Here is a 13,929-nt window from a genome sequence, read left to right on the forward strand (position 1 = left end):
GAATCAGAGCTCAGCTTCCCCCTCATTCAGCTCCTGCTCCCCACTTCCATGGGTATTAATATGGAGAGCACCCCTAATCATCTGCATCTCAGAGTCAGCTTCGCAGGGAAGTCAGCTTGCAGCTATGGGAGAAATAGGCAGGAGAATAGTGTCCTGCAGGCCCTGGAAAGAGAAAGATCCAGAAGGAGAAGATGGCAGCAGGACCCAATGCTGCCATGAGAGCAGGAGTGAGAATCTGAGAAAGGCTATTGGGTGTAGCAACTAGGAAGCCAGCAAGGATCCCAGAGCCATTATTCCAATGAATGAGAGAGGCTGAAAAATTGAGGATGGAGTGGAATAAAACTGTGAGCACAGAAGAATCTAGAAGGTAGGCCAGGAAAGAAGGTGGGCCATGAGAAACTAGCCTCTTTCTATTGCCTCATTTTTGTGTTACATCCAATCAAGGAGTCCCATCAGAATCTCCTTCTGCCCACAGGCTCAAGAGACATCAAATATTTTTTTAACTGTGAAATTTAAAAACAGCGATTTGTTTTTGCGGCATTGAGAATGCAAGCCTTGGGGACCTCATTTCCCCAGTAATGAAAAGGCTCTGTAATCCCGATTCTGGGCATTTTGTAAAATGAGAGTCTTGTGTCAGCCCAGCCATGGCTCTCCACTCTGCTCCTCCTCCACAAGCGCTTTCAGCTCCCTCTTTGGAACACGAGCCCTGTGCCTCTTCCCTTTTGGCCTCCCTTGACATTCATTTATTAATTCAACAAATATTTATTGACACCAGCAAAACTGCATCAAGTCAGAGCAGCTTATTGGAATTCTTTCCCCCTCCTCTCCCACACCCACTCCCAGGCGGGGATGAACTGCAGGGAGTAGATGCAGAGCCAGCCAGCCCACCCATCAGACAGGCCCTCCCCACTTCATTGTGGACCATTGCTGGTTCTTGCGTAACTGTTCTGTCCCCAACTTCCACCCACGTCTCTTAAAGATGCTTATGTAAAGGATAGCTCTTCTACAGACTTCTGTGTGGGTTTAAAAAAAGTCCAGACCCTCACACACTCTACAGAGGGGCATGTAAAATGGTACAACCACTTTAAAAAGCAGTTTGGCAGCTTCTTTAAAAGATTAACACACCATATGACCCAGCCATCCCACTCCCAGGTACAAATGTACCTCTGAGTCCACAGGAGACTGGTTCCAGTGGCCGTGGATATTAAAATCCATGGATGCTCAAGTCTTTTATATAAAATGACATAGTATTTGCATATAATCTACGCATATCCTCCTGTATACATTAAATCATCTCTAGATTACTTATAATACCTAATACAATGTAAATGATATAGAAATAGTTTCTCAGTTCAATTTCTCAGTCATGTCTGACTCTTTGCGACCCCATGAACTGCAGCACACCAGGCTTTCCTGTGCATCACCAACTCCCAGAGTTTGCTCAAACTCATGTCTGTTGAGTTGGTAATGCCATCCAACCATCTCATCCTTTGTCATCCCCTTCTCCTCCTGCCTCCTATCTTTTCCAGCATGCTCAGTCATGTCCAACTCTTTGTGACCCTATGGACTGTAACCTGCCAGGCTCCTCTCTCCATGGGATTCTCTAGGCAAGAATACTAGAGTTGGTTGCCATGCCTTCCTCCAGGGGATCTTCCAGATCCAGGGGTAGAACCCACGTCTCCTGCATTACAAGTAGATTCTTTACCACTGAGCCATTGGGGAAGCCTGAAATAGTTGCTGCCTTATAGCAAATTTAAGGTTTGCTTTTTAGAACTTAATGGAATTTTTTTCCAAATATTTTCAACCTGCAGTTGGTTGAATCTGGGGTGTAAAACCCATGGATATGGAAGGTCAACTGTCTTTACCTACGAGAAACAAATGTGACCCACCTTCTTTCCTTGCCTACCTTCTGGATTCTTTGGCTCCTGCAGTTTTATTTCTCTCCATGCTGTGTGTCCATACAAAGACCATCACACAGATGTTCACAGCAGCTTTATTTCTAACTTCACCAAACTGGAAGCAATCCAAAACTCCATCCACCATTGAATCCATAAACCAAATATGCTACATACATAAAATGGAATACTACTCAACAATTAAAAGGAATGAATTACTGGCAACAATATAAAATTCCACCATATGCCAACTAATCTAATCTACAGTAACAGAAAGCAGATCAGTGATTGCCTGAAGGGGACACTGGGACAAGATAGAAAGAAAATAAAAGGGCACAGGGAAGCTTTTGGAGGGAATGGATAGATTTGTTATCCTGATTATGATTTTATTAATAGTTCCATGGGTGGATGAATATATCAGAACTCCTCAATATACAGCATATTGTCTGACAGTTATACCTCAATAAAGCTGTTCAAAAAGATTTTTAAAAAGCCAAATTCCAGGAGAAGGAGGGTATCATGGGTTATTCAGTTCAGTTCAGTTCAGTCGCTCAGTCGTGTCCAACTCTTTGCGACCCCATGAATTGCAGCACGCCAGGCCTCCCTGTCCATCACCAACTCCCGGAGTTCACTCAGACTCATGTCCATCGAGTCAGCGATGCCATCCAGCCATCTCATCCTCTGTCGTCCCCTTCTCCTCCTCCCAATGCCTCCCAGCATCAGAGTCTTTTCCAATGAGTCAACTCTTCACATGAGGTGGCCAAAGTACTGGAGTTTCAGCTTTAGCATCATTCCTTCCAAAGAAATCCCAGGGCTGATCTCCTTCAGAATGGACTGGTTGGATCTCCTTGCAGTCCAAGGGACTCTCAAGAGTCTTCTCCAACACCACAGTTCAAAAGCATCAATTCTTCAGCTCTCAGCCTTCTTTACAGTCCAACTCTCACATCCATACATGTCTACTGGAAAAACCATAGCCTTGACTAGACGGACCTTAGTTGGCAAAGTAATGTCTCTGCTTTTCAATATGCTATCTAGGTTGGTCATAACTTTCCTTCCAAGGAGTGTCTTTTAATTTCATGGCTGCAGTCACCATCTGCAGTGATTTTGGAGCCCCCCAAAAAATAAAGTTTGACACTGTTTCCCCATCTATTTCCCATGAAGTGATGGGACCAGATGCCATGATCTTCGTTTTCTGAATGTTGAGCTTTAAGCCAACTTTTTCATTCTCCACCTTCACTTTCATCAAGAGGCTTTTTATTTCCTCCTCACTTTCTGCCATAAGGGTGGTGTCATCTGCATATCTGAGGTTATTGATATTTCTCCCGGCAATCTTGATTCCAGCTTGTGCTTCTTCCAGCCCAGCATTTCTCATGATGTACTCTGCATATAAGTTAAATAAGCAGGGTGACAATATACAGCCTTGACGTACTCCTTTTCCTATTTGGAACCAGTCTGTTGTTCCATGTCCAGTTCTAACTGTTGCTTCCTGACCTGATTACAAATTTCTCAAGAGGCAGGTCAGGTGGTCTGGTATTCCCATCTCTTTCAGAATTTTCCACAGTTTATTGTGATCCACACAGTCAAAGGCTTTGGCATAGTCAATAAAGCAGAAATAGATGTTTTTTCTGGAACTCTCTTGCTTTTTCCATGATCCAGCAGATGTTGGCAATTTAATCTCTGGTTCCTCTGCCTTTTCTAAAACCAGCTTGAACATCTGGAAGTTCATGATTCTCATATTGCCGAAGCCTGGCTTGGAGAATTTTGAGCATTACTTTACTAGCGTGTGAGATGAGTGCAATTGTGCGATAGTTTGAGCATTCTTTGGCATTGCCTTTCTTTGGGATTGGAATGAAAACTGACCTTTTCCAGTCCTGTGGCCACTGCTGAGTTTTCCAAATTTGCTGGCATATTGAATGTAGCACTTTCGCAGCATCATCTTTCAGGATTTGAAACAGCTCAACTGGAATTCCATCACCTCCACTAGCTTTGTTCATAGTGATGCTTCCTAAGGCCCACTTGACTTCACATTCCAGCATGTCTGGCTCTAGGTGAGTGATCACAGCATCGTGATTATCTGGGTCGTGAAGATCTTTTTTGTACAGTTCTTCTCTGTATTCTTGCCACCTCTTCTTAATATCTTCTGTTTCTGTTAGGTCCATACCATTTCCGTCCTTTATCAAGCCCATCTTTGCATGAAATGTTCCCTTGGTATGTCTGATTTTCTTGAAGAGATCTCTAGTCTTTCCCATTCTGTTGTTTTCCTCTATTTCTTTGCATTGATCACTGAGGAAGGCTTTCTTATCTCTCCTTGCTATTCTTTGGAACTCTGCATTCAGATGCTTATGTCTTTCCTTTTCTCCTTTGCTTTTTGTTTCTCTTCTTTTCACAGCTATTTGTAAGGCCTCCCCAGACAGCCATTTTGCTTTTTTGCATTTCTTTTCCACTGGGATGGTCTTGATCCCTCTCCTGTACAATGTCACGAACCTCCGCCCATAGTTCATCAGGTACTCTATCTATCAGATCTAGTCCCTTAAATCTATTTCTCACTTCCACTGTATAATCATAAGGGATTTGATTTAGGTCAAACCTGAATGGTCTAGTGGTTTTCCCTACTTTCTTCAATTTAAGTCTGAATTTGGCAACAAGGAGTTCATGATCTGAGCCACAGTCAGCTCCTGGTCTTGTTTTTGGTGACTGTATAGAGCTTCTCCATCTTTGGCTACGAAGAATATAATCAATCTGATTTCGGTGTTGACCATCTGGTGATGTCCATGTGTAGAGTCTTTTGTGTTGTTCAAAGAGGGTGTTTGCTATGACCAGTGCATTTTCTTGGCAAAACTCTATTAGTCTTTGCCCTGCTTCATTCTGTATTCCAAGGCCAAATTTGCCTGTTACTCCAGGTGTTTCTTGACTTCCTCCTTTTGCATTCCAGTCCCCTATAATGAAAAGGACATCTTTTTTGGGTGTTAGTTCTAAAAGGTCTTGTAGGTCTTCATAGAACCGTTCAACTTCAGCTTCTTCAGCGTTACTGGTTGGGGCATAGACTTGGATTACAGTGATATTGAATGGTTTGCCTTGGAAACAAACAGAAATCATTCTGTCGTTTTTGAGATTGCACCCAAGTACTGCATTTCAGACTCTTTTGTTGACCATGATGGCTACTCCATTTCTTCTGAGGGATTCCTGTCCGTAGATATAATGGTCATCTGAGTTAAATTCACCCATTCCAGTCCATTTTAGTTCGCTGATTCCTATAATGTCAACGTTCACTCTTTTATGGGTTATTAGAGAGCAAAATCTCTCTCAGGAAAAAAGCACTTTATTCCTGGGTTGATGCAAGCTTGTGTGTCAGTCTCTTCTTCCTAGGATTTGATGGGCAGGTTTAGCAGTGGAATCACCCCTACCATTTTGGAACCAAGTGGATTTTGTTTCTGCCTGATACTATGTTATGAAATAGCCAGGAAAGAATATTTAGGACACACTAGGTTTGAGGAACTGAATAAACAGTGGAAATGTGGGTGATTTTAAGAGAAAAGAATGTCTATCTCTATTGGTTAAATTCCTAGAGTTTGCTATATAAACTAAACTGGGCTTATTTGTGCCTGTAACTCTTTTTCTTTAGCATTTTAAAGAATTTATTTACTGCCTTTGCAATAAATCCATATTTACATTGCTCTAAATAAATGCATGGCTTTCACTGTATTGACAAACCATGATTTATTTAGCATGGTTTATTAACCTTCTTGTTAGATGTTTAGGTTATTTCCAGTGTTTTACTGTTACACATCAGAGCAAACAATTTGGTCAAGAGCCGTTTGGCCTAAAGCAAATTGATTAAGCTGTCAGTGTGATTAGGATGTTGAATCCAATGATAATGAAAATGTTTTGTTCTTAGGTTTATACAAAAAGGAAATTTTTGTGTGCAAAGGGAAAATTTTGCTTGGAATGGTTTTGCAATTCGTTATGCGTCTTTCAGCAATAATGTCAATTTTTTTAATGAAAGATTTTTGTTTTTTACTTTTATACTTTTAAATATCTTCATAATTTCCATCAATAATATTCTGTTTGGGATGGGATTAAGAAGGAAACAACCTATGCAGCCATCACCTAAAAAGATGGAAATGGCCTAAGTGTTATTCATTTCCTTCCCAGAACAGAACACTCAAAATTTATGACGTATGTGCCAGTGATTGAAAAATTAATCTTAGTTCAATTTGCTAAATAAAAACTTTCAGGAATATGTAGTTAAACAGAAAAAGAATCATAAATAAAAGGAAAATAAATCTGATTTTTTATTTTTAAGTAAATCATAAATAAAAAGAAAAATAAATCTGATTTTTTATTTTTAAGTACAAATAAAGTTCCTACTCTTATCCTGATCTAGAGTGAAAAGGGAAAAAAGTCACCTCTGACATCCAGGAAATGGTCTGACAGTCCTGCTGATCAGACACAATCTCACAGAATATCCATATCACACAAGGTCATTCTGCAGTCAGAGTCACCTTGCATCCCACAAAACACCAAACATCTCCCTCTCTCGGCTAACAGGAGTGAATGATGCTGCTTTATAGCTTTAGTCTACTTTCTATAGAGTTAAGATGCTGTGATCCCCTATCACAGAACTACTACTTTCTGACAGCACCCAGCCTAGAGTGAGCTTACTTCATGAGAGCTTCCTCCACATTCCCCAGCCGGAGCCCAACTCTATACTAGGTTCTGTCTAATTTCTATGGTGTGCATTCCCTGTCATTACAAGTCATAAACCCAGCTTGTTTAATGGCAAGCATGTTCCTGGTGGTCTTTGGCTGAAAGCATTGGCAAGATTCTTTTCTTTAATTCAGTGTTCCATTTTATTTGTTTTCCTTCAATAGCAAAGCCATCTCTTTCCAGGCAAAACAGAAAAGCCAGACAAACAGGAGAGAGACCCACAGTTATCTGCCCCCCCACACACACACAAAAGAAAATTTTGTTAGTGTATTAGATGACCTTTTCTAATTTCTGTACATACATCTTATTATTTTTATCTTTGAACGTAGGACTAAATAAGTCTATCTTGTAACTGGATTTTTCAAAAACTTGTATCACAACAATGCAGATTACATTTTTGCATTGACTTGGCTAGGCTGTGGTGCCCAGGCGTTTGGTCAAACTCTAGTCTAGAAGTTTGCTATAAAGATACTGTGTGGCTATGGTTCACATCTTCTAAGAGTTGACTTTAAAGGAAGCTTCCCTTAATAATTTGGGTGAGCCTACATCAGTTGAAGGCCTTAAGATCAAAAACGAAGATTTCTAGGAGAAGAAGAATTGTACCTTGAGACTGTAACAGAAATCTTGCCTCAGTTGCAGCCTGGCAGCCTACCCTAAAGATTTCAGATTCAAGACAATAATATCAACTCCCAGCTAAGTTTCTGGCTGTCAGCTCCTCCTACAAATTAAAACTTAGCTGTCCCCACAAGTAATGTAAACCAGTCTCTTAAAAATCTCTCTCTCTCCCTGTGTCTTCTGGCTCTCTGGACAATCTTGTCTATCTTTCGATGTAAGCAGAGACATATCTCTCTTGGCAGTGACAGCGTGGAGTCCTACCCACTGAACCACCAGGGAATTCCCAAGAAGTATCCATTTTATGCTGCTGCTGCCACCCAACCAACTGTCTATTGATCAACATAAAACTTAGTTGCTGCTGCTGCTTATTATTATTTAGCAACCCCAAAGGAATTTGAAATTTAAAACCAGGAAAAAAACCTCCAAATTTCTGAAAAATTTCAATATTTTGTGTCTAATAAAGATACGAAAAGGTCATACAGTTACCCCACCATGGATCACAATTACCCATGCCCATGACTGATTATGTTTTTTTCAAAACTGCATTCTCATAGAGACCAAATCATTATTGCAACCAATGGATTTTCAGCCAAATCAAATGAAGCCACTGTAAACAAGGCTGTGATAGGACATTCTTGTAATTAAATTTTTGCACACATCCTGAAAATATTTTCTTCAGCTGAATGCTCACAAGTGGAATTGCTGAGTCAAGCAGTATGCACTTCCAAAGCTTGAGATCTATAATTCTCCCCTTGGGATTTATTCCAAATTATGTGTTTATAAGACAAAGTTTTTGAGTACTTCCTGTATGCCAGACTTTATTAGGCCTGGGATACAGAGACACATAGCTGCATTCTTGGCTTCAGGAGGCCCCTAGGTGAGGCTCTCTTGCCTTTGTTCTTATCACAGTGACCCTACAGGAAGGAGTAAACAAGTATTTGTCAAATGAACAGATGGACAAATGGATGGATGTGTATATCAGTTAGTTTTGCTATGTAGCAAACCACCCTACTGTTGTAAAATGACAAACTTATTTTTCATAATTCTGTGAATCAGTTGGGTGGTTCTTCTCTGGACTGGCTCAGCTGGTCTCTGTGATCAGTGGGAGGCTCAGCTGGGGCTGAGCATGCTGGCCTCTCTCACATACCTGACTGTAGGCAGGCTAGTTGGTCCTGAAGGAACTTACCTGGGATGGTTCATCTCCATTTCATGTGCCCTCTCTTCCTCCAGTGGGTAAGCCCAGGCTTGTTCCCATGAAAGACTCAGGGTTCCAAAGAGCAGCAGGAGAAGGCAAGCACCAGGGCACAAGCATTTTTCAAATCAAATCTCATAGCCAAGCCCAGAGTTAGCATAGAAGGGTGTGAATACAGGGTGTGGATGAAGGGATGGGACTATGACAGCTTTAAGGAAAAGCATTGCTTCTGATTCCAAACTCACAGTCTGTGTCCATTTACCTAAATGTGTGAGTTGGAAACTTGGTTCATAGTTTCTGAAATTATACTTTGGACCTTGAACTTTTTCACTAACATGTGGTTAGCACTGCCTGCAAGGAAATAACCCAATGTGTCTGATTCTGGAGGACACGGCTAAGAAAACCGTTCCTGGGGGAGACTGGATGTGGGCTTTGAATGCATGATCAGCACCCTGTGTTCTGACCTTTTTCTGAACAAGTGTGGAGAATGATAACACTGTTGCTGGGGCCACCGGTAACTTATTTGATCTCCCCTCACGAACACAGATAAAGTTCAACCGTTACCTTGGTCTCCCACCACGCAGCCTCTTGGCTCCACAGACATCATTTTTCCACTTGCTCAGCACTTGGAAGGTGATTTCATGTGAAATTCTTTAACATCAGTTAAACACTGGCCTCAGGATGGCAATGTGAGAGATCATTCAGGGACCAAAGGGATGCCTCTCATTAAAAAAAAAAAAAAAAAAAAACAACTTTGTGTAGATTTTCAAAGAACAGTTGCCGAAATGATCCCTTCCCAACCACTTCTCGCCTGGAAATCGCTGCCTCCTCTTAAACACATGTGGCATGTTGGAAACAGGAGAAAAGAGTTGGTGGAAATCTCTTGCATTCTTTACTGGAGAGGGCACAGAGGTTAATTTGGGAAATAGTTCTCTAATGGAAGCCAGATTGCGGGAAAGTGAGGAAACAAATTTAAAAGTCGTGTCTCCAGTGTGGGTGAGAGAGACATGTCTTGATGGTGGGGGGCCCAGTGACACAGGGCTGTCTGGGTCAGTTAGGCGAACAGGATGATCTTAATAGCTGCAATTTATTCTTCCTTTTGGGGCTCAGGGCTCAGGAGACTGTTCGATGAGCTGTTTATTGTCTGGGTTGTGTGATTCTGAGAAAGTTTTTCGATGACATCCTATGCAAAAACAGTCCCTGTAAATGCCGATTCAACCAGGTTTATCTTCTAATTCTTCCTTTCCTTTCCTTTTTTTATGTTGTATTCTGAAGATTTCTTTATTTTGTGATTCCTTATTTTAGTGGATTATAAAGAACTTAGAGATTTTAAGACCTTTAAGACTTTCATTGATTTCATTTTTTTTTCTAATTTTCATTTCATTGGAGTTGATTTACATTGTTGTGTTAGTATGTATAGCAAAATGATTCAATTATACATATACAAGGACCAGTGTTTTAGATTTTTAACCCCCTGCAAACCAATATTTGCATGAAAGTGAAAGTCGCTCAGTTGTGTCCGACTCTTTACGACCCCATGGACTATACAGTCCATGGAATTCTCCAGGCCAGAATACTGGAGTGGTAGCTTTTCCTTCCTCCAGAGGTTCTTCCCAACCCAGGGATAGAACCCAGGTCTCCCCCATTGCAGGCGGATTCTTTACCAGCTGAGCCACAAGGGAAGCCCAATACTTGCATAAAACACCATGAAAATAAATTAACAAAAAAAATACAATAGAAAAATATAAAAAATACATAAATAGATCAAACAAACAAAATACAAGGCCAACATTTTTAGTAACAGGTCGAGCAGACATGAAAGTTCTCAGGCAAATTGTTATAAAGATTTCTAAACACCCTCAATTTCTATACTTAATTTGTAACCAATTGGTCACCAGTGGATGGTCCACACTCTTCCTGGCGCTAATGAAGAACCCCATTTCAGCAGTGGTCTGAATGTCTTAACAAAGATCTATTCATTTACTTACCGGTATATCCTGTATGCATTAATCGAGCCTGCATTCCACCCCAAGAACTCTGTGAGACATGCCAGGAAAGTTAAGACATGGTGCCAGGCCTCAGGTGGGCATAGATGCAAGTGTACCCTGCTGGTGAGGCAGGGCTGTGATGGGAAGAGAAGAGGTGGATGGGAGGAGAAGCTCACCCCAGTGTCAAGGCTCAGGGCTGCCCCACTGGAGGAGGTGACACCCAGGCAGGTCTAGAAAGAGGAGGAAAAACTGATTCAGTGAAAAGAAGGTTTGGGATCCTACTGTATAGTACATGGAACTCTGCTTGATGTTATGCGGCAGCCTGAATGGGAGGGGAGTTTAGGGGGGAATGAATACTTGTATATGTATGGTTGAGTCCCTTTGCTGTTCACCTGAAACTATCACATTAACTTACTAGCTATACCTCAATACAAAGTAAAAAGTTATTTAAAAATGACGATGATCTGGGACAGTGAAAGGGCCTGGAAGGAAGAAGTCCTTTCCAGGCAGAGACAGCAGCATTTGTGGATGTCTCCATGTGCTCTCGACAGGGCGGGCAGAGGTTTGCTTGGGTGCCAGGGTGGAGCAAAGGGGAGATGAAGCTGGAAGGTGGAGTGCCATGGGGGCTTTGAGGCTGTGCCAGGGAGTGAGGGCTTCATCCTGAGAAGCACACGGCACTCTGGAGGTCCCCAGAAGCAGATGTACATTGTAGGAGGCTCTTCAAGACTGCTGTGGAGAGGGGTTGAAGGACGGCAAGGCTGAGCTCAAAGGCCAGCTAGGGGCTTTGCTGACATCCGGCTGGAGGCGATGGGTCCTGGGCCAGCTTCATCGGGGGTGGTTGGAAGAGGAGATGCGTGGCCTGGACAGACAGATGCAGGGCCCACAGGACTCAGACAGACTGTATGCAAAAGAGAGAAAGGAGAAGCTTTGAGGAGGCCTTTGAACCCAGAACAAAGTTGAACGGGCTACCCAGAGCTGGCCCAGGGAAGGGTGGGGCTGAGCCTTTCCCACCACCAGCAGCCAGCACCATTCAGAAACCAGCACACCATGGCTTTCCTCAGGCTTCTTGTTACAAAGTGTTGGTTTCCCTCCTCATCCAAATTACAGGAAAGCAATAAAAGCTTGACTGAAAGAAAAGGATCCATTCCACACCACTCTGGGAAAAAAACAACTCAGAACAATAGGGTTGCAATTCTCAAGGCTATACCTCCTGCCTTTTTTTCTCTTCCCTAAAACAGCTGCCACCTCCCAAATCCCAGGGTTTGATGTCTGTACCTCACGCCACACGCTTGTCTCGTCTTCGCCTTTGTCTCCTGAGGGATGGACACTGTTGCAGAAGACGGATGTGTTTGATGCTGAAGTCACACAGTGTCCTGCCAGCATCAGTTAAACGATGTATCTTGTACGAGTAAGTCATTTGGTGTTTAGAAGGGAAAGGAACCAGGTTTGGTTGATGTCTCCACTTTCCCGTGATCAGGGGCAACGTTTGGTTGCTGGGCAGAAGTGAAAGCCATGTGGTGTCTCTCAGTGGACCCTGGGTCTCCCTCCTCCCCCTGGGGGGTCATTGGTTGCTCTTATAGGTGCCTCACCACCCAGAAGACCTGTGTCCCAAGAACGGAGGCAGAACACACCCTTCTACTGTTTTTAGGAGCAAATTAAGTTCATAGAAGGATATTCCTCTGGGTTGGTTCACAGGCAGGGTTAGCGCTCTGGGCACAGTGAGGTTGTGGAGGGGGAGGAGGGAGGCTTCTCTAAGTACATGCAAATGATGGAGCCATTCAGTGTCTCTGCAGCTGGATTTCAATGCCTCATCACCCATCTGCAGCAATAGGCCTTTAATTAGACTTTTTCTTAAAAAAAAAAAAAATCCATGATTTGTCAGAGGACCTACAATTCTTCTTTCATCTGTGTGTCCCCATGTCAAGAATTATGATTAGCACGAGGTATAAGCCTAGGAAAAGTTTGAGGATTAGCTGAATGAATGACTGTAATTCCGCCAGCACTTGTTATTTTCTGTGTCCTGACTTTTGTTTCTCTCCCCTACTTGTTTTCATCCCCCTGTAGAAGCAAGGATTGTATCTGTCTTAATGAATATGAATAAAACCCCAGCACCTAGCACAGGCCCTGGCTCCAGTGGACACTAGGTAGAAATTGGGTTGGATGACTGAATGGATGGATGATGAAGGAGTTTGGAAAGCCAGGCCCACCATAGCTGGGCCCAGCTAATCGCTAAGCACTGGGGAGCCTTTCTCTGGCTGCTACAATCTTCCCAGCCCACACCTGTGGGAGTTACCAGTGCTGCACTGGTGCAGAAATTCCCTGCCTCTCTTCTGGGATGTTCTACAGGACTCTAGAATTCCCCAGTGGCCTGAAACTCCCTTTACTGTGGGAGGCAGCTGGTTAGGAAATGTCCTCTCTATTGACATCCTCCCCTCCTCTCACTTCCCCACTGGTGTTTCCCAGGATCACTTCCACAAATAAATGACTTGCACTTAAACCTTTATCTCAGGATCTGCTTCTGGGGAAACCCAAATTAAGACAGATGGACAGCGTCTTGCCTCCCAGTGATGATTACTTCACTGGTTAAGATAGTGTACTTCCTCTACCAACGTTTTATTTAGAAAAATTTCCGACCAATGGAAAATTGAAACAATGTATATACCCTTTCAGCCAGTTTCACCAATTGATAATGACTTCCCACAGTTGCTTTCTCTCTTCTTTTCCCTCTTCCTCAGTACATATATTTTTATATACATCTGCTATATATTATATGATTATACTTTTATTATATTTTATAATATACTTAGGACAAAATATGTATATATTTAGACTCTTCAGTGGGAAACATAAGACAAACATGACTTTCTCTTGTAAAATTTCTGATACATTTTATGTAAATATGTATGTATGTTTGTTCATATTTATTTATTTATTGTCTGAACCATCTGAAAGTAAGTTGAAGAACTTGATGTAATTTCACCTGTAAATCCTTTAGCGCATGCCAACAAGAACAAGGGATATTCTCCTGCATAGCCAGATATTCCATGATCTCACCCAAGGAACTTAACTCTGATACAATACTATGTAACATGCAGTGACTGTATTCAAATTTCCCCAGTTTTCCCAAATCACCTCCTTTATAAAGCTGTGGCCCAACTGGCGAACCTTGATTATACCCTACAGCACCCACAGTTCTTATAAATACATCTGCAGTTACACACTCACTCTGTTACCTTGTAGCACACGTCAAGTCTGAGAGGTGTTTCCCACTGTAAGCTCGCTCATCTTTGTGCTCATCAGACAACTGCTTTCCTAGATACCATAAACCCTGTCTTCCATTACCGCTGGTTTAACATAAGGCCGTTACTCTTCTGTGATCGTGGGGCAAACTGCATCTGCTCCATGCCACGAAGTCCCACTCTTCAGCTCCAGGTTGCATGGAACACTGCAGAAGCAGCGTCAGCAGCATCAGGGGAAGATGAGATTCTCTGTTCCCCCAGTTTCTTTTCTCCCGATACACTACCCAGGAAAG

At 42.4% G+C, this 13,929-nt stretch overlaps 1 protein-coding gene across 6 annotated transcripts in view; it reads left to right on the forward strand.

Annotated features, from left to right (window-relative positions):
- The window catches only part of SHQ1 (SHQ1, H/ACA ribonucleoprotein assembly factor), a 288,426-nt gene that overhangs the window by 237,934 nt on the left and 36,563 nt on the right, over positions 1 to 13,929 (forward strand). For all 6 annotated transcript variants that reach the window (XR_015151264.1, XR_015151269.1, XR_015151267.1 and 3 more), the window contains one exon: positions 11,636 to 11,805. The gene's annotated coding sequence lies outside the window, so the exon portion shown is untranslated. The remainder of the gene's footprint in view (positions 1 to 11,635; positions 11,806 to 13,929) is intronic.

This window comes from Bos grunniens, chromosome 22 (genome assembly GCF_055505025.1).
Source record: "Bos grunniens cultivar Pamir isolate PY7600 chromosome 22, Bosgru_T2T1.0, whole genome shotgun sequence".
In the NCBI taxonomy this organism is placed as follows: Eukaryota; Metazoa; Chordata; class Mammalia; order Artiodactyla; family Bovidae; genus Bos; species Bos grunniens.